Here is a 20,448-nt window from a genome sequence, read left to right as displayed (position 1 = left end):
AGCAGACGGCTTCCAACATGTCAGGAACGAATGTTTCGGCCACATTTGAACGCGATGCAACACAGGGCGCGACGCGTCCCGGGGAGGGGCGGAGCACGAAATAGAAATGTAAATGAGCGGAGATGTAAACGCAGTGACAAGAAGTACCACCGATCGCCGATTAAGGATGAATGTTGAGAACACCACACAAAGACACACCCTTCGGGTGAAATGCTTATAGCGGACAACATGTTTAAAGATGCGACGGATGCCGGCGGACGATTCTCTGGCAAAGGCATTTCTTCAGCTGAACGGCCCGCCTGCATGCAGCATTAACAGACACAGGGAGTGCGGTTTGTAAAAGAATACCTAATCACGGCGTGCAGTTACAGCCAAGACGGCACCAAACGACCAATCAGTAGGCGTTGGTACAAAGTGAACCGCCTTGAAAGCAGGACCACTTACACGCGGGGTAAGATACAGCCAATTAATGGCTAGGCCCGGAGGCAGCTTGGTCAGAGTGCACCTGCATGTGGGAAATACGCTGTCTGAATCCGGTGTCATCTGAGAGGGAGGGGAAACCTGAGTTCTTTTCTCCATTGCTTGCTGTATGCAACGTCAGTCATCGATATCGTGGAGAGGGATGGGGTGGGGGAGTGGGGGGGGGGGTGCCGCTGCCCCCCCTTCCCCCTTCCCCCTTCCCCGTCCCACCGTCCACCGTCCCTGTCTGTCCGTATGGTCCATAGAGACAGGATGCTTAAGAGTCAGGTCCGACTTCAGAAATATTCCACATCTGTGCGCGGTAAAGTTCCAGCCGCCCGGAGTCCGTCCATTTCCAGGCTGTTTCCAGCTATGTGCCCCTGTTCTTTGCTTGAAATCGGTGTGCACGCTATGTTTTATATAATATGTGCAGGGAATCTGAACTCAGCATGAGTGATGTTGGCAGATACAGACCGTAAATCTGCCATCCTCGGCCCAGACAGGCATCTGTTGGAGTCACAGACCACGTGTCTGCCAGCCTCAATCAGGCCGGATCTGCTGTAGTCACAAATCGTGAGCTTATCAGCATCGAGTGTCCGTGTCCGCGAGTCTGCCGCCGCCGAGCCCGACCGGGGTCTGCAGTGTCCACGAGCTGCCGCCGCGGAGTCAGATCACGGGCCTGCCGCGTCCACGAGTCTGCCGCCGCCGAGCCCGACCGGGAGCCTGCCGTGCTCACCGACCGCGAGCCTGCCAGCCCCCCGGCCCGGCAGCCGGCCGGGGGTCCGCCCTGCCCGCCGGCTCCGCACGCCGGCGGCACACTTCAAACGGGGCTCGCCTGCACGCCCGGCCGAGCGCGGCCGGTGTCACTTTGAACCGTCTCCAGATGTGGCGGGGCGGCGGCCGCCGCCGCCAGGGCCGGCCCGGCCGCCGCGCCGCTCTCATTAGCGGCGCGCCGTCGGCCGCGGCGCCGACAGAGCCGCTGCGTACCCCGCTCAGCAGCGGCCGCCGCTCGCCATGTCCGGAGAGCACCGTATCTTGCAGAGCTGCGGCCGCTTTGATTAGGGCTGGCGGCGGGCAGCGCGCCTGACTACTGCACGCCGCCCGGAGCCTTCGGAGTCGCGATGTATGTACATCCCGCAGATAACATTGAAACTCAATCGTGCGCGACAGCCACTGTGGTAAACTCGCGTGCGCAGCGTGCCGCCCTTCTGTCGCAGAATGGAGACGTAAATAAAGGCGCTTCGGTCTCCACTGAAGTGTGTAATCGTCGTCCGTGCTCTCTACCTGTGGTGACAGACGCAGCACACAAGCCAGGTAGTAGTAGTATAGTCATCGGTTCCAGGCGCAACTTGGCCACCGAAAGGCTTCCCATTCCAACCTGGTGCCAATTGGATTCCGTGTCCGTAAAATGGATACGAATTACGTGATGGTCATGTTCTTCAGCATCACTCTGACCTCTCATCTCTCAAGCCTTCAATATCAGCCCAAACATGCATCGATGACATCAGAATTCAGTCTTCAGTCAGTTTACAACACAATGGCACTTTCAACTTGCGCTGGACTCGCTTTCAGCAAAGGCACAGCGGCTAAAGGTTCTGACATCCGCGCTCGTGTCATCTAAAACTTTGCTTGAGCCGTTATAATTCGACCTAGCTTTGTAGTCCCTGTCAAGAAGATTCATGACGACGAGTTGTTTGATCAACTTTTCAAGAACTGGTTAAAAATACATGCTTTTAAAGTAGCATAGGTATGACGCTGGCTGAGCGAACAGAGCCCTGTTGGGGAGGAGCGAGGAACAGCTGGATCGATGCCCGCACGGGCTGAGCCGGGCGCGGATAGCGTGCTGGCTAAGCAGTATTTGACGTTTGGGCGACCATGGTCCTAGTTGGCGTCGCAGAGTAAGTGGCTTCCTGTTCACTACGACTTTTGCTTTGCTCATGCGTGTTTTGGGTCACGATATACACTAAGCGTTTTCACGGATGCTTACCGCGCGAAACATTTCATGGATGAGCTTTCCTTCAGAGGTGAGCTGGATATCGTGACAGCTCAGCTGCATTTAACGTTTACGCGACCGTTCGCTGGGTGAGGTCGCGAAACAAGCAGCTTCCTGTTCTTCCCGACTTCTGCTTTGCTGAAGCGTATTTTTTGGTCACGATATATGCCGGGTAATTTCACAAAGTCTGCTACCGCGCGGTGTGCTTCAGAGCTAAAATTTCGAAATTGTTTAAGTATATATATATATATATATATATATATATATATATATATATAATAGTAACATAATATATATATATATATATGATTATACAATAAATTAAAATTAAAATTTTGAAATACCGTCTAAAATATTCATCTTCAATACAGAGTGTGGATTCAGCCAGCTGGAGGTCTCCTGTAAGCTGTGCGGGATATGCACACCATATTGTTTTGTTTGTTTTGTTTATTATTTGTTTTTTAATCGGCGTCAGGCCCGAGGTGGACACGTAGATACTTCGGTTCCAAACGGTGGTAGACGTCGCTGGTCCGAGCAGTCCATTCCTCCGGTGGATTTAACTTATCACGTGCGAAAAGCGAATAACACTAACAAAGTCCGGGATTCCCCAACATGGCTACAACTCTACGCGTCTCACGTCTTCACAACTAAACATGCCTCCGACGGCAGTGCCTGAGCTGGGGCCGGCCCGCACAGCGGCGCCGCGCCGGTACCGCGGCACCATCGCAGTACCGGCGCCGGTACCGCGGCGCCGTCCCCGGCGGCGCCCGGCCGCAGTGCGGCGCCGCCATTTGCCGGCCCATCAGCCGCGGCCGCGTCGCCAACAGCCCGCGGAGCATGGCGGCCCAAACGACCCGGCCCGCCGCGGTCGGTCGAAACAAGACAAAATAAAATTCGACGCCGATGACAAGGTACCGACCAGCGTGGCCGAGCACCAATTCCCAGCCGTTCCGGCGCACCGACTATTGGTCTCGGCAATTAGAGGGGCCGTCATAAAACCGGGCGTCCGGCAGCCAGCCACTTTCAGGACAGGGCTCAAATGTTTTCCCGGGGTTTATGGCGGACCATTAGACTGCCTGTGAAAGGCCAGGAATGCAGCCGGGTCCGGGCAGCGACGCGACGCCGGCGGACGGCTCCATCCGAGCTGGCGCTGATGGAACACGGCGGCCGCGTCTCACTGGTGGAACACGCCAGCCACGTCTCACTGGTGGAACACGCCAGCCACGTCTCACTGGTGGAACACGCCAGCCACGTCTCACCGGTGGAACAAGCCAGGCACGTCTCACTGGTAGAACACGCCAGCCACGTCTCACCGGTGGAACACGCCAGTCACGTCTCACTGGTGGAACACGCCGGTCGCGTCTCACTGGTGGAACACGCCAGCCATGCCTCACTGGTGAAACACGCCAGCCACGTCTCACTGGTGGAACAAGCCAGCCACGTCTCACCCATGAAACACGCTGACTACGTCTTACCCGTGAAACACGCCGCACGTCTCACCCGTGAAACACGTCGACCACGTCTCACCCGTAAAACATGCCAGCTACGTCTCACCCGTAAAACCCAACAGCCACGTCTCACATGTGAAACACGCTGACCACGTCTCACCCGTGAAACACGCCGGCCATGTCTCAACAGTGAAACACACCGGCCATGTCTCAAAGGTAAAACGCCCGTGCGGACGTCAGGCGGACAAATAACCGGCCATTATCAATAACCGGTTGCACCGCCGACGTCTGATAGGTGAAACACCGCAGCAAGGCCCGCCCCTGCAGCATCCGGCGCCGGTGCCGCGGCCCGCCCCACGCGAGCCTCTCCGCTAATGGCAAAATAAAGAGCCGGCGTACCCGGTGCAGCGCGCGCCGATCCGCCGGCCGGCCTGCACGAAAACAAACAGATTCCGCGACTCGGGAGAGCGAGCGGGTTGCTGCTTTGAAGTGCGGCAGCGCGAGCTGCATGAGCGGGCGGCTGGCGGGGGCGGCGGCGGTGCCTTTGAAGCGCGCGCCGCCGCGGGTCATTAAAGGCCGTCGCTCGGGTCGGCGTCGACACGGCACGCGGCGGCCCGACAGCGGCTCTTTCAGACGTCGGCCGCCCACCGGAGCTCGCCACAGCGCTCCCACTCAGGACGGCTTGGCGACGGCTGCCGCGCCGCCGGCCGTCGCGGGCCGGGCCGCTGCTCGCCAGAACGGCCCCTCTTCCGGTGACGTCACTGACGTCGCCGGCGCCGCGCGGCGCGGCCGTGCCTGACGTGGCCGAGGCGGCGCGAAGCGTATGGACTGGCGGGTCGGAGGCGCCTGGCGCGAGGATGTCGACATCGTGGAACATCGGAGTTTCAACAACAGCTGGAGAGGAGTGTACGGACAGGCAGGGTGGAAGCGCCTGGTGCGAAGACGCCGACATCGTGGAACATCGGAGTTTCAACAACAGCTGGAGAGGAGCATGCGGACTGGCAGGATGGAAGCGCCTGGTGCGAAGACGTCGACGTTGTGGAACAGCGGAGTTTCAACAACAGTTGGAGAGAGGACCAGCTTTACCCCGATGCAGTCAATGGTTTGCCTTCTTTAGTTCTAGATAATTTTTGCTGCTTTGGACCAAACGTTGGAGAGGCTGACGCAGAAGCGGGAAGCGGGGGAGATGGGAGGAGGGAGGGGTGCCAACAGCCGTCGAAAGAGGTCACAGAAATACAAAGCTCCGCCCTCGTGGAGGTAGTTTAGTGTGCGCTGTCTCATGTTATAGGGCACCGGGCGCTACGTGTCAGTCCAGTAGGCACCATGGTGTGAACACCACTCATTGCTCACCTCACAGGCATTGACGTAGCCGTCACTGGGGCCGATGGAGTTTGGACTCTGGCAACTCTCCAGCAGATTTTGCGCATGCAAATAATTTCTGAGTTTCCCCTTACAAAATGGAAACGCGGAAATGGTGTTGCATCTTGAATATTGGAAAAGTAATATTACTAACACATCAATATTGAAGTAATACTCAGTGGCATCAAATATTACTACTATCGAATCACCAGTACCCAGAAGACGTGGGCGCATACTTGCTCAACCGGAGTACGCCGTTCGCATGGTACAGAGGATCTGGGTTTGATCGAGATCGAGATACAGAGAAGATCTGGCTGGGATCGGCACCGAGGTACAGAGGATCTGAGTGAGATCGAGATCGAGATACAAAAAGGACCTTGGCTGGGATCGAGATAGAGACACCGCAAGGATCAGGGTGGGATCGAGATCGAGATACCAAGATAATTTGGGTGGGATCGTGATCGAGATCGAGACACATAGATGGTCTGGGTGGGATCGAGATCGGGACGCAAAGGATCTGGCTGGGATCGAGAACGAGATACGCCGGGGATCTGGCTGGGATCGTGCTACGCACCAGGCGTCACAGTGCTCGCCGGCTGCTGACACCGATAGGGACAAACCACAAACAGTGACGGTGCAGTCGGGCTGCCTCGCGGTTGACCACGGCTTACACGACGCTCCAACGCTTCGTGCACGGTTCGGCTTTGTTTCCACGCAACGAACTCGCCAGCGCACTGACGGCTAAGAACATCCAGAGGCGGAAGTGGGTAGGGCTGCGTGGGGGGGGGGGGGTTGCCTTGCCGCCGAAGAAACCCCAGCCTCGTTCAAAAAGCGTCGCAGCTGCGTGCCGACGCTCGCCTCGCGCCTGCGCCCGGCCGGAGCGACGCGGTGCGATGCCGACTCGTCGCGGTGCAGTGAGTCGGCGCCCGGCCGCGCTGAGGCGCGGACCGCCGGTTGTCTGGGACTGGACTGGTCCGGCCGGCCGCCGGCCGGCCGCCGCCGTCGCCGGCATCCGGTCTGCGGCCGCTTCAAAGGCGCCGCCGCTGCAGCACAGAGCGCGGCTATCTGCCGGCCGAGCGTGATTCCGCGCCGACCGGCAGCCACGTGACCGGCGGTCGGGGTCGCGGGGGTTCGCGGCCGCCCCGGCGCGAGCCCGGCGGCCGGCGCGGAGCGGCGCGGCCGACAGCGGCAGCGACAAACGGCAGAGCTGGGTCGTGTCGATTGGTCACCGATGGTTTAGATCATGCATTAGAACTTGGAGCGGATGGGCGAACGCATAAGCCCAGTTCAAGCATCCAACTTGCAAGGCCATTTCAGCGAAATTTTTATGCAAACCCGCCCGAATTGACCGCGTTGCATCGCAGATAATTGCATCGGACAGTTTTCCTCACACATGACATCACAGGCAAGGCTCGCCGCCGCGGCGGTGGGGCGGCGGCGGCGCCGGTGCCCGCCAGCCGGCGCGGGGCGCGCGCCCTCGGGGCGGCCCCTTTCAACATGAAAGCGCTCGGCGCCCGGCCCGCCTCCGACGGTCGGCCTGGCGCGCGGGCGGCGCCGCCACAGGGGCGGCGCGGGGGGCGGGCGGCGCGCCAAAGTGCACGCGAGCGGCCGTCGGGTCGGCTGGCGTGACGGTAGGGCCCCGGCCCGCCCCGGCACGCAGATCCCGCCAGATGCAATCGGCCTCCGACGCTAATCGCCGCCAATTGGCGGGCCCGGTTCGGGCTGCAGCCGGCCAGCCGGAGTCCGCCCGGACCGGCCGGCCGGAGTCCGCCCGGACCGCCCGGCCGGAGTCCGCTCGGACCGGTCGGCTGGAGTCCGCCCGGGATCGCCGGAGCGCTGGGACCGGGCGGAGCCAGGGCAGGCTGGTCGGACTATAGGGAGGGCTTCGCAGGTCATACGAGATGGACTGGCTTCGGCCGGGCCATAGGAGCTATGGTCTGGCCGTGATCGGCCGTATGTCATTGTCCAGGCCCCGTGATATGTAGAGTATACCTTCCGAATTCAAACTGTCCCAACATTGGACGCAATTTTTGGATACGGTGAATGTTCCAACGTCAAAACCAGCAACCGCGTACTCTGACACGCCTCAAAAGCGACAGAAGAAGCATGCCAAACGATGCGAGCGTCCAGTTTTAGGTGCTGACCCAAATGACAACGTGAAGTCTCGGTGGCTGCGACCGAAGGAATAAGGCCAAAGAAATGCCGTCCAATAGCCTTGAGTTTCAGCCCAGGACAGCGAGAGAGAGGGAGAAGAGAGAGAGAGAGAGAGAGAGAGAGAGGAGACCGAGCAGAGAGAGAGAGAGAGAGGAGAGAGAGAGAGAGAGAGAGAGAGAGAGAGAGAGAGAGAGAGAGAGAGAGAGAGAGAGAGAGAGAGAGAGAGAGAGAGAGAGAGAGAGAGAGAGAGAGGAGAGAGAGAGAGAGAGAGAGAGAGAGAGAGAGAGAGAGAGATAGAGAGAGAGACGAGAGAGAGAGAGAGAGAGAGAGAGAGAGAGAGAGAGAGAGAGAGAGAGAGAGAGAGAGAGAGAGAGAGAGAGAGAGAGAGAGAGAGAGAGAGAGAGAGAGAGAGAGAGACGAGACGAGAGAGAGAGAGAGGAGAGAGAGAGAGAGAGAGAGATGAGAGAGAGAGAGAGAGAGAGAGAGAGAGAGAGATGAGAGAGGAGAGAGAGAGAGAGAGAGAGAGAGAGAGAGAGTAGAGAGAGAGAGAGCGAGAGAGAGAGAGAGAGAGAGAGAGAGAGAGAGAGAGAGAGGGAGAGAGAGAGATGAGAGAGAGAGAGGAGAGAGAGAGAGATGAGAGAGAGAGAGAGAGAGAGAGAGAGAGAGAGAGAGAACTGTACTGCAAAGATGGTAAGCCACTTTTGTAACGGGCGCTCGAAGCGCTGTTGTTGAGATCGACACTGCAGAAATGTACGGCGCCAACATCCAACGACGGGTACAAAGACGGCTGGGCACACCGGTGCAAGAGACACCCCAAAACGTCCAGCATGCCAATACGGATGCCCAACCACCCTAAAAATTAAAAGACACCGAACGGCTAGCGCAATAAATTTCTTAGCTTTGAATAGGGGCTAAACAATGTGCCGGGGTTGCCTTTCAGTTAAGGGACAAACTGTCGTTCGATGTATAAAAGGCATTGCTGCATCCGCTCACGGAACAGCAGCCCATGATAGACGCGATATGCCAGCACAACATTTTGTACACTAAAAATTGTGTAATCATACTTGTTAATGCCGTCCATTTACGTCAGTGCGCCCGTGAACCCCAACCTGTCATGTTCCTGGATTCCGCTCCCCGAGGTGAACCTCGAGTGTCCAGAAAAAAACTGATTCTATCATGCACTGCCTTTTTGATCATGGCCCAAAACCCTTCTAGAAATGCCCCTGTAAAATCGGTATGCTGTCATGTACCGGGAGCAGGAGACATCGTGTCAGCCAGCCGCAGCGCACGCTTCTGAGGCGCATCAGCCAGCTGCAGCGCACGCCTCTGAGGCGCTTAGCCAGCTGCAGCGCACGCCTCTGAGACGCGCCAGCCACCTGCAGCGCACACCTCTGAGCCTCTGAGACGCTGGGTGCCGAACGCCTCCGGACCTGTTCACCATTTGGAGATGGACGCGCAGCCCCATCGCAGCATCACCAGATACAAACGGGAGTGCTCAGCTCGACAAATTTTCAGCAAACTGTTGTAGTTTCAGTGCTTTCGTACAGGATTTTTCCGACTTTCATGTGCGAACGACGTAGATTGTCTAGATTCTCTGTTATGAATAACATATAATAACATAACGCATGTGACGGTAGCTCTACATCTCAGTCGCATATGGGTTCAACAGTTGAAATAAAGGTTTGAAATGCCTTTAAAAAGCTGGAATAAAGCCTACATCAATGCATATTCCAGTACGGAAGCCAAACCAGTTGGTCATCTCCAATGCTGCCACTTGCATGTTGAAAGCCTGTAGATGGTATTCTCCCCCGCTTGTTTTGAACTAAGGCTTTCACACCAGGTCTGCGTTGCGAAGCAACTAAAACCTCGACGCTGAGCCGCTCACTGCCACACCGTCGCGGAAACACCGAGCGTAGGCAACACGGGGCAGCCTAGCGCATGTTTCGCGACCGAAACAATCGCGGAAAATGAACCGGTATCGAGCTGCTACATGGCAGACCCTACGACGTGTCCTCGTCCTCAAGGACATGCCGATGTGTCGCACCGTAGACGAATCGGCAAATACTCAGGTTGAGACCTGCACTAAGGCGGCAATTCTGAGTACCGCCCCAAACCGTGTTCCTTCGGCCCATATTCGGAACGTTGGACACATGGATTGACATCAGTCACGTACTCGACTCTTCCCAACCCATTTGCTGTGTTGTGTTTCCCGTTTCGTGCTTATTGATGCGCGGCATGTATATAAGAACGGACTTCTTGTCCACAGGCCCGGTCACGCGAAAAACCAACGCATGAATAAGCGTAGCACGTAATCATTGCGGAGGACGTGGGCCGGTCATCGGCTCCAGGAGCCGCCGAAAAACCCGGCCAAAGATCGGTCCCAGGAGCAGACTGCGGATGGCGACTGACGGCGGCCGTGCAGCGGTCCAAACAGAGCAGTCTGAACAGTGGTCTGAAGAGCCTCTGAAGGTCTGTCGGTACCCTGGGAGCCACAGCAGCCAGATCGGTCGGTCGCTGCTGACAGGCCGCGTCTGGCCATTGTATAAGACGAGTCAGTCGCCCGTGTTTAAACGAATCCGGGGAGGTAGCAGTGGACCGTGCCTGATGGAGTACAGAAGGCGCCAGCGGGCCGCGTTCGGACGCGTCCAGGCTGGTTGTCAGTGTATCGCGTTTATAGCTCGCACCGGCCAGTAAAGGCGGCACTCACCAGCAGTAGGCAGAGGGCGGCACCGGCCACCGGTCTCATCTCGCCCGACAGGAGCGGCACTACCCCTGTAGTGTGTCCCAAGCACCACACGGTGACGCCGCACAGCGTACACTAGGAGCGGCACCACCCCCTGCGCGCGCCGCACGGGACTGCCTCCGCCGCGGCGCGGGCGGCTGTCTTCAGTATTCCGTGCACCGCACGATCTAAAGGGCTGCCGCCCATAGTTGGCGGGTTGTTATTTTAGCGACGGACGAGACTGTCCAAATATGCAAGATGGATTCAACCATGCGATTTGAGAGCATTACGGGTGACGTTGCTGTTTACGTAAGAAGTCTAGTGGGGGCATTCGTTGATAGGTAAAGTTTCACCACCTAATGGGTCGCGAAATTGGAGCGGCCATCCAACGGATACTTGTAATTAGCCCGGGCAGCGCGGGCGACTGTAACTCAGATGGGTGTATCGTGAGAACGCGAGCGGCGGCCACATCCGCCCCTTTGCCCCGGCAGCCACCGCGGCACGACAACAGGACGGCATTGTCCAAGCGAGTTCACACTTCGTCGCCGGGTCTCGGGTACTGCCGCGCGCTGCTGATCCGTACGCCGAGCTGGTGGCGTCGCCGAGCGTGCCGTCCGCACAGCGCGCCATTGGCACGGCGCGGTCTCAACGAGTGTTCCGGGTTGTCCATGATTGACTCGCCAGCTGGATTTTGTGGTTTGATACATTTCAGCTCCAGCCATGGGTGTGGTTTCTTGTTCACTTGGAGTATCAGCCCCCAAAATTGGACTCCCGCCACTAACATTGAGAAGCAGGGGGGAGAAGTGGGTCAATTCCAGGGCAAACCCGTTTTTGGCATATCTTGAAGAAGACCTTCGTCATTTTTTACCGCTCACCTACCTCCCCTACCCCCCCCCCCCCCATCTTTTGCAAAACTACGCCTCTAGTCTTAGCCTAAGGCGTCCCGAGTTGCGATGCGACTGACTTGGTCTTGATTCTGGAGGCCTGTGGATTGGCCCAGATCAGCCGACTTTGGTTTAGGTCAACATGATACTTATTTCCGAAAAAACGAGTGTGTTACAGCCGGAGCTGCGACATGATTAGCCGCCATATATGAATATTAACCGACTTCGTATACATCTTTATATAGGTTACGTTACGTATATTTTGTTATTTCCAACCTTCCCCATGGTAACGCGCTGGTCACGCTGGGCGCAGCAGTGCTGGGCGTAGCCAGTGCTGGGCGTAACCAGTGATGGGAATAACCAGTAGTTGTGCTGGGCGTGACCAGTGTCCTCCTTCCTCCTGTCTAAGCTGTGTTAGGCATAACGTCCCAAATGTGGCGTCCATTTGACCTCTAACTGAGCTGGAGATGCGAAACATGTAATGGACGAGTTCCTTGCCACCACAGGAGGTCTAGGGCATCCATCTCTAAGGTTTAAGATTGTTTAAGAATATTTCAGCTTGATTTGCAGGTATGCCTGAGTGAAACGTTACGCTGTCCAAACTCCACCCCCCCCCCCCCCCCCATCCTCCCTCCCTCCCCAAGCGAAACGTAATTTATGGACAGCTCCTCAGCAGCAAAGCATTGCCTGTTCTTAACAGGGGAGGAAGTTAAGGCTCCCAAAGATGGAAAATCGGGCAAACAATTATCCTCCTGTTGGGTTTACAGAAGATGCAAGCAAGATATAGAATCACAAATGTGTCTAAAAGCACCCTTAACAAACAAATCAAGCAAATTCCGAAGTTTTTGAAGGTTTCTCCAGCCTGTTGGATATTGCCTCGCCGCTCAAACTTCGCCAGTGCACCTCCCCGGACCGGCTCCTGAGTGGAGCCACACGCCCTGCGAAGCAGTAAGAGCCCGGGATCTCATTTGGCATAACGGTCGTTCACGAGAGTTGTGCACGCAAACAGTACCACTGCTACTGCCGCTCTCATTCGCAAATAGCGTTCCTTCGGACTTCTCCCCACCTTTCCTGGTCATTTTCTGTATCCGCCTCTGGGCCGGGGTCAAGACCATGGTTGGTCATTTTAGTCGACGGAATCACTGAAACTATATGGCATGTTTACCTTGCTTGTCACTAAAACATTTATAAATCTGCACATTTTAAATGACGATTGGCCATAGCGAGTCGCAGGTATACACGCCTGCGTAGTTTTGGTCATCTATCGCCCTAGTCTTAGGCCCCAGTGGTCCGCATCCGAGACCGTTTCTTTAAAGAAGACATTGTTCGTCTCCTGGTCGATTACTGATGCCCCGTACATGGGGCGGACAGCGTTGAGCTCGCTAGGTTGAGCTTGTCGGTGCCTTCTTTTACAGACTCTACACTTTGCGGTGGGCTTAAGTCGGCATCTCCGCTCTGGTTGCGCTGTCTGTCGGCATCCTTAAGAAACTACCAGACTACACTTTGCGGTTGGTTTAAGTCGCCACCTGCCCTCTTTGCCAACAGCTGATGATAATTCCTCAAGGAACGCCCAGAGCCGGTGAGCTCCTGGTTTGCTCCTGAAGCGCGGGATCTGTTGCCCTTTACGACGGGCATTAATTAGTTCTAATAGTTAGTCATTATATTCAAGTCACGAGTCATTACATCACTGCCTCAACGCACACCAGCTATCTTAAACCTTGCGCCATTAAGAAACGGCACATATTTTTACTATGTCAAATCGTGTAGGTGCTTAACGTACCATCGTCCCCCGATTCGGGTCGGGTCCGTTGGGAGGGAAGTTATGCTGCGTTCTTACCGCTAAATTTTTTTACGCCTTCCGTTTTAATCAACGGGGATATCCAGTTTTGCTGATATTGCAGTCTTACCAGGAAACCATGATCGATCAGTTTGCGGCTTAATAAATGGTGTCCTGAAAACATACCAGCACCAGAAGAAGTTGCAGAGCCTGCTGATGAAGCTGCATGGTAGGCGTGAAGGGCGTGCCGTTGACGACGATAATTTCCCTGCGATTTCACTGAGCCCACCCGCCTTATGTGACCGCTAGCAACGACCGATCAGTCGCTTACATTGCATTGAAGGATTCGCGCCGATGTTTGCTACTCACGCACACTTTCAGCAAACATGCTCTCTAGACCTTAATGCATAACCTGTGTGCATATACCCCATATATTTTTTTAGATTGCAGTCAGGTGAGATTAGAATTGACCATATTAGACTCAGGAACGAGTAGCATTATTTAGGTCGGAATCTAAAGACATGCGTAATAAAATCAGCCTTGCAGGGTGTTATCGGGCACATATCAAAAGGCTAGCCCTCGCAAAAAGGACCCCACAGTTTGAAGATATAGGGCTGTCCGAATGAAAAGGTGCTATAAAGAAAATGTCCCTCCCTTGGGGTACATTTCAAGGACATCCTTTGGTGAAACCTAAAGACCAGTTACGGCTAACAACAGCACCGGGTGGTGTTACTGCAGCACCGTCAAAGTATGATAAAAGTATCAAGTTTAATAATTTCAGAGTCCAAATTACACTGCCCACCCTTCGTGACAGCACTACCAAGTGCTACTACCCTTCCTCCCGGCAGTTGCGACCACCATCGTCATCACAACTGCTATAGCATTTCTACTGGTGCGCTTAAAAGTACGTTTGTGATTGGCCCAGCCGGCGGCAAGGTCCTCCTACCGAAAAGCGCATTGATGGAAGTTTAAACCAAGTGCGTCGCTATGGACCAGGTGATACTCTCATTTCCACAGCCAAAGTGTGCCTTGAAAAGAGCCAATGTGGTAAACACCATATAGAGGAAATATCAAAGTCATGGTATAATATTTCATTGAATTCATGGGACAATAGCTTCATATTCGCGTGTCTTTCTGTCTAAACAGCGTACTTAAAGTTTTCATAGCGTGCGTTATTCAAACATTTTGACAAATCATTGAGGTATAAAGATAGCAGAACATACACATCAGAAAAAGCAAGGCAAATTAAATGCATTACTTTCATGGTAGTTGAGCAGGAATCCTGACGAGATTTCTCCCGCAGCAGCGGGCTACTTCAAATAGAAATGCTGGGCTTTTCAGAACGATTTCGAGAAAACTAGCATTGCCGAATCGTAAACGTCTGATCTAGCAATAATTGGAAAAGTACAAAAAGGTGGCATACTCCATTTAAGAACCACGAAGACCACAGCCCTACACCGCGCTAACCATACGGCGACAGTTTCTGCGCATGTGGCTCGGTTCCGCTCTTCGATCAACCTGATGCCTTCATGTCGGGGTGCCTTTCCTCCGGTGTATGTCCCGGACCACGCCCCCCCCCCCCCCCCCACCGTCACTTGCCGGAGCTCCGGCACAGTTGTCGCGAATGTATCAAAAACATTGACCTTGTGCACGATGCTGTTGCCTAACAACAGGTAAGATTTCTCAAGAAAAATCGCCTCATTAATTATATCATTCTCAGACAAGGTGAAGTAACATGTCCGTGCTAACCTTGCTTTTAAGTATTGTACCAAACTCTTCATATCCCATGGAGACCACCATGCGCGAAATGTGAGGCTTTGTCAAAGAATGAGGAAAGGACAAAGAGATAACCATGCCGTCTTTATTGTACTTTTGGCTGGTGCAAAACGGCAATGAACGTAAGTGGGGTCGCGTGACATACACTGTTTGTGCCGTTTGATTAACGCGAAGCTTGAGAAAGCGTTCTTTATAGCAACTTGTTGGAAGGCACGCTAAATGGTTTTCTGTCATAAGGGTGGAAGTTAAGGTCATGATTTTGTAACACTGCGCACTCTTATGCCGATATTAAAAGACCATGCGTTAAGAGACACTGGTTGAAATGAGTTGTCAAGAAATTGATCAAATATGAAGACAGGGGGTTTATAGGAAGGTGCATGACATGTACTGCCACTGACATGAAAGAAGTGGCAAATAGCAAGTGGCAAGAAGTGGTTTTACGGTATAGTTTCGCCGACCTCTCCGCGCGGCTGACCTAACTCGCCAGTTATATGGCCCGCGGATGACCTCACTCGCCGGTTATGTTGGCTAGCGGCTGACCTTACTCGCCAGTTGTATGACTCGCGGCTGACCAGACTCGCCTTTTATGTTGGCCCGCGGCTGACCTGACTCGCCGGTTATGTTGGCTAGCGGCTGGCCTGATCCGCCGATTATGTTGGCTAGCGGCTGACCTGACTCGCCAGTTATGTTGGCTAGCGACTGGCCTGATCCGCCGATTATGTTGGCTAGCGGCTAACCTGACTCGCCGATTATGTTAGCTAGCGGCTGGCCTGACCCGCCGATTACGCTGGCCAGCGGCTGACCTGATTATGTTGGCTAGCGGCTAACCTGACTTGCCGGCTAGGTCGGTGTGCGCAGACATTAAGCAGTCCGGGCTAGCTGTGGAGGAACGCACTCGAGGGGAGAGTGACGAGACCCAGCTCCACTCAGGCCTGCCTCCCGTGAAATCCGGAGCCTTCTTGGGCTGGAGATAGAACATGAACAAGACACATGCAGGGGGCCTGAGTTCATTTCGGGGCTCAGAAGGCAACTGCAAAAGCACAAAAGTGGAAGGTTGCAAAGTCATGCGAAAAAATAGGCGTGTCTGGGCCTCCTAGACCACCGTGGGGATCCAGGATCATCCTGCCCTCAATTTCCACCATGCGGTCCAGAGGTCATATTGGTTCGTGCTGAGGTAAAGACCATCTAATTTCAAATTCCTGGCCACAACAAGGAGAAATATAACACCAGGAGACCCCCAGAAAACAGAAGAAGAGATGTTATGAGGCTCGTTGATCTCCTGCTCCTCACAGGGGCCCATCGAAACCAAGCCTGGGCGCCCCTGACGAAAATCATGCATGCGTGCCTGCCCATACGCTATTAGGGTTTCCCGTTCGAAGTATTTCAGGATTCGCTGCACACTCATTCGACGCCTAGAAACCAACATTTGCAGTCTGCACAGCATCGTTGTGCTGCATTGCCGCGCCTAAAACATTTGCTCATGAATGTGCCCATGCTAGCGAAAAGGCAGCTGACATGCCGCTTGACCTTAAGTCAACCTTTCACATATCGCTTGATTGGCTAGTCACGTGCCTGCCTTCTGCTGCGTGCCGATGGTCGAGATCGCCCAGTCCCCGCGGAGTCCGGTCACATCCGGCGAGCGCGGCCGCCTGCCGCCCGCCCGAGCCTGTCCTGACGCGACTCGTCCGGGACGCACGGCGGGGCCCGGCCGGTCCATGCTGGCGGCCTCTCGGGGCCCTGCCGGTCCATGCTGGCGGCCTCTCGGGGCCCTGCCGGTCCATGACCGCAGGCCTCTCGCTAAGCCGCCCGCTCGCTGGTGGCGTGCCACGCTGGAGCGCGGCGCCGCAGAATGACACTGCACCTGGGGTCACGCACGTGATCGGATAATGTGGTACGGCAGGAATGGTTGAGACCACACGTCAGTTCTGGAGAAGCGCCAAAATCGAGATCGGCAAATCGAGATAGGCACGCCAAAATAAGCAGGTTGAAAACATGCAAAGTCAGCATGGGACACGCGCGAGATTTTGCGAGCCTGCGGCGCGCTTACATGGGGTTTCAGTAAATAATTTGAGGTGTGCCCCACCGTTGTGAAAGTATGCATACACCCGGTCAAACGACAGGACGAAAATGATCGGGAAGGGGTAGACAGCGTCAGCGGTGGATCGATTTCAGGACGCTTGGTCCGGTGTATCTGTCATCTTGTCCGCCATCTATAATCCCAATACGCTGCTCCCTTTCTTTTTATTTGTATGCTTGGTACAGCTTTACATATACACCATGCACGGTGTTAAAAGTGTCAAAAATTATATAATTTGGAGCAGGGAGCCTGTTCCCTTCCATCTAAAACTGCAATATCAGATGCCGTGAAAATCGGCATTGCTGTCAGCAGACTTAGTATGGCTCGTATGGTATGAAAAACGTGCTACACGGCTTTGGATAAAGCTGACTGAATATCAAGCTGACGACAAACATTGCCAAGTCAACTTCGCATGAAGTACCTTCTTTGTGACCGCATTATTCCAAAATGTATAGCTTCTAATTCAACACTGCATCGATTCTGCAGCAAGAACTGCAATGATTATATGATTACGGGACGAGCTAGCCACACGTTAATAAACAATGCCATGTAAAAAACGTCAAACATTGACGCGCGAACTATTGGCGCGCAAAATAAGGTCGCACAAACTATCACCGTCAAAAATGGACACTGCAGAATATCGGCAAGCAAAGTATCAACTACACCAAATCTTGGCACTCAAGGCATCGGCAACCTTAAACGTCCATACACGAAATATCAACACTTAAAATATTGGCACTACAAATCATTCATCTCCACCGTTTCGGGAATGGGTGCCGATACCTTTGGTAAACGTTGTGTGGATACGGTCACTGAAACGCTTGTGATCGGCATACTCATCGCACAAAAACGAAAAGAACTCACACACACACACACACACACACACACACACACACACACACACACACACACACACACACACACACACACACACACACACACACACACACACACACACACACACACACACACACACACACACACACACACACACACACACACACACACACACACACACACACACACACACACACACACACACACACACACACACGCACACACACACACACGCACACACACGCATACACACACACACACACACACACCACACACACACACACACACACACACACACACACACACACACACACACACCAAAGTTGTCATGAGGAGCAAGAATTAGTCTGGCACTCTGTACATGTAAGTTTAGGCAGCCGTGCAATGCTCTGTCGGAAAATAGCACACGTGAAATCTTTGGCCGGGATACCTCCCGGAGGCATCCCTCGTGTGTGTGTGTGGGCCACACACACGAGACGCTTTCATACAGCACTCGGAAGCGATGCTCTTCGTGAGGCCGTCATTATCGCCCGCCGGTCGATCGTTCCATCATCTGGCGTTTTCTGTGGGGGCCTGCGTCGTGCAACCAACGACGATTGCAACGCCAGGCCTCGGAGTTTTTGTAGTGACTGCGGCTGCGCAAGGCCGCGAACGCGCATGCCCAAAACTGTCGTATGTATATATCGTTTGATTACAAACGATCGCTGATTCCGCATTAGCAAGTTTTTTGGTGTGCCGTTTGAGGTTCCGGGTTTTCGACTTAGCAGTAAAAGATTGTATAAAATCACTCACATTCGTCAACATGTTTACATTCTAACGTCACGAGACCGTATCCGGACCGCCCCCCCCCCCCCCCCGTCCCAGTCGGTGGACCGGGCCCGTCAAGCACTGCTCCGACTCGGGGCCACTTACCGCCACAAGACCCCTGTTAGACACTGTTGCGCACGGGTGTTGATTTGTATTCTTTTGAGAGAGTCCTACCCCCCCCCCCCCCCACCAATGTTGAGTTGCTCCCCCCCACGTTGGCTTGGCCCCCTCATGTTTTGGCTGGAGTGCTACAAACAAGCGTAGGCAAAAGATAGCCACCACACACGGACTATTTTCTTTTGATCTTCCTGCCTATTTGCGGTCGACATGGAGAATGCAGCGGGGCAACTTGATGTATTCAACCTAAAATTATTTCCTCAAATGATTGGTAGCTTTGAATAGCTGGGGTCCAGTCCTTTTGTATATGACGTGTTTTTCTTTGTCCGTCAAACATAACCCCAGACGCTTATTCCCGAAACTGAATATGATACTGATGCCCCTGATTCACTGGTCTCGTGAATACTTTTATGCTAAGCGTCATTTTGTCTGCTACCCATGGAAGGCTACCACCCTAACCTTGCTGTATTTGAAACCCGACTTTTTTTTAGGTATGGTGTCACTGAGAAAATAAAAGCGGGCAGTAGAAAGCTATTTTTGGTGCGGCATCGTTGCGTCAGAATATATGTTCACCTTTTAAATGGAATATACAATACACATGACAGAAAACTCAGATTTTATCAGGCCAAATTTCGAATCGGACTCCGTGCTGAAAATAATTTTTTGCTTCACTTCAAACCCCACCCAATTATTGTAATGGAGGTTTGACGAACCCATTCTACCTCGGGCACTTGTCGAATAGCACAAAAGGACTTTTACCGTGCCATGCAATTACACGACTCTCGGCGCCCTGTGATCAGGCTGACGCTGTCTAGCCAGCAGTCAAACGGCACGCTTCAGCGAGCCATATACGCGCGCTTGTTCTCGAAGGTAAACCCTCCACTACGCGTTTCGCCACATCACAAATGTGGTCAGCATTACTTCAGTTGAGCTCAGCTCTACGAGAGTTGGGCTTTGGCAGCGACGATTGGTGTGTCTTCGCGGCAATATAGCTTTTTTGCGAGCATTTTGCGCGTTGCAGCCAACGGGTGCGCAGAAAGACAATGCCTGTTAACCGCCACATCACTAATTTCTCCCCAGAGATATCACCTGTGACCTAGAAATCAACCATGAGCAGTTTATTTCGGATGAATGAATGTCATCATCAATGATGGCGTTGCTGTTGCTTATACACACACCCACGCCCACACCCACACCCACACCCACACCCACACCCACACCCACACACACCCACACCCACACCCACACATAAATATATGTATATATATATATATATATACATCTATATCTATATCTATATCTATATATCTATATATCTATATATATATATATATTACATACACATATAATACATATACATATAATACAACGGGCCGCGATATTTTATGTGAACTGCCGGCAATCCTTCAGGCCCTCATGCCCTCCAACCGGGCCTTTGATCGTCGGTTCCGGTGGGTCGCTCAGTCGCCTCTTCGGGCCTGATCAAACACTTTCCTTGGTCGGTTGGGGACCCATTGCGAGCGCCGGACCCTCTGTTAGGCTCTGTGGGCCCCTGGTAGATACAGGGGCACCTGACTCAGTGTGAATCACTGGCCCCGTCTTTATAGCTGACTGGGAAGTGGGCCCTCAGGCCCATTACGACGCGAAGCAGACTGTGTGGTACTGGTGGTGCACGACCGACACACAGGCCTGCATCAACTTAGGGGGTCCCCAACCGGCGCAAAGGGCCCTCTGACTGATATTTGAGGGTCCGTCCTCATAGGCCGAGGCCCCTGAATAGGATCCCGACCGGACCTTCGCGACCTGATACCCCCGAATCGGACCCTTGGTCGTCGGACTCGGTGAGCCCTCTAGGCTCTCCTGTCCTCCTCAAACACTGCCTCAGGCCGACTCGGGGCCCCTTGTCAACAAAGGGCGCCTGTCAGGCGCTGTGGGGCGCCGCCAGAGCTGCGGCCCGATCAAAGTAAATCGCTGGCTCCGGCTTTGTTCCTGCTTGGGAAATGGGCCATCAGGCCGATGCAGCCACAGAGCCGACTGT

This window comes from Pollicipes pollicipes, unplaced genomic scaffold (assembly GCF_011947565.3).
Source record: "Pollicipes pollicipes isolate AB1234 unplaced genomic scaffold, Ppol_2.1 Scaffold_7231;HRSCAF=8579_pilon_pilon_pilon, whole genome shotgun sequence".
In the NCBI taxonomy this organism is placed as follows: Eukaryota; Metazoa; Arthropoda; class Thecostraca; order Pollicipedomorpha; family Pollicipedidae; genus Pollicipes; species Pollicipes pollicipes.
This window is presented reverse-complemented; position numbering follows the sequence as displayed.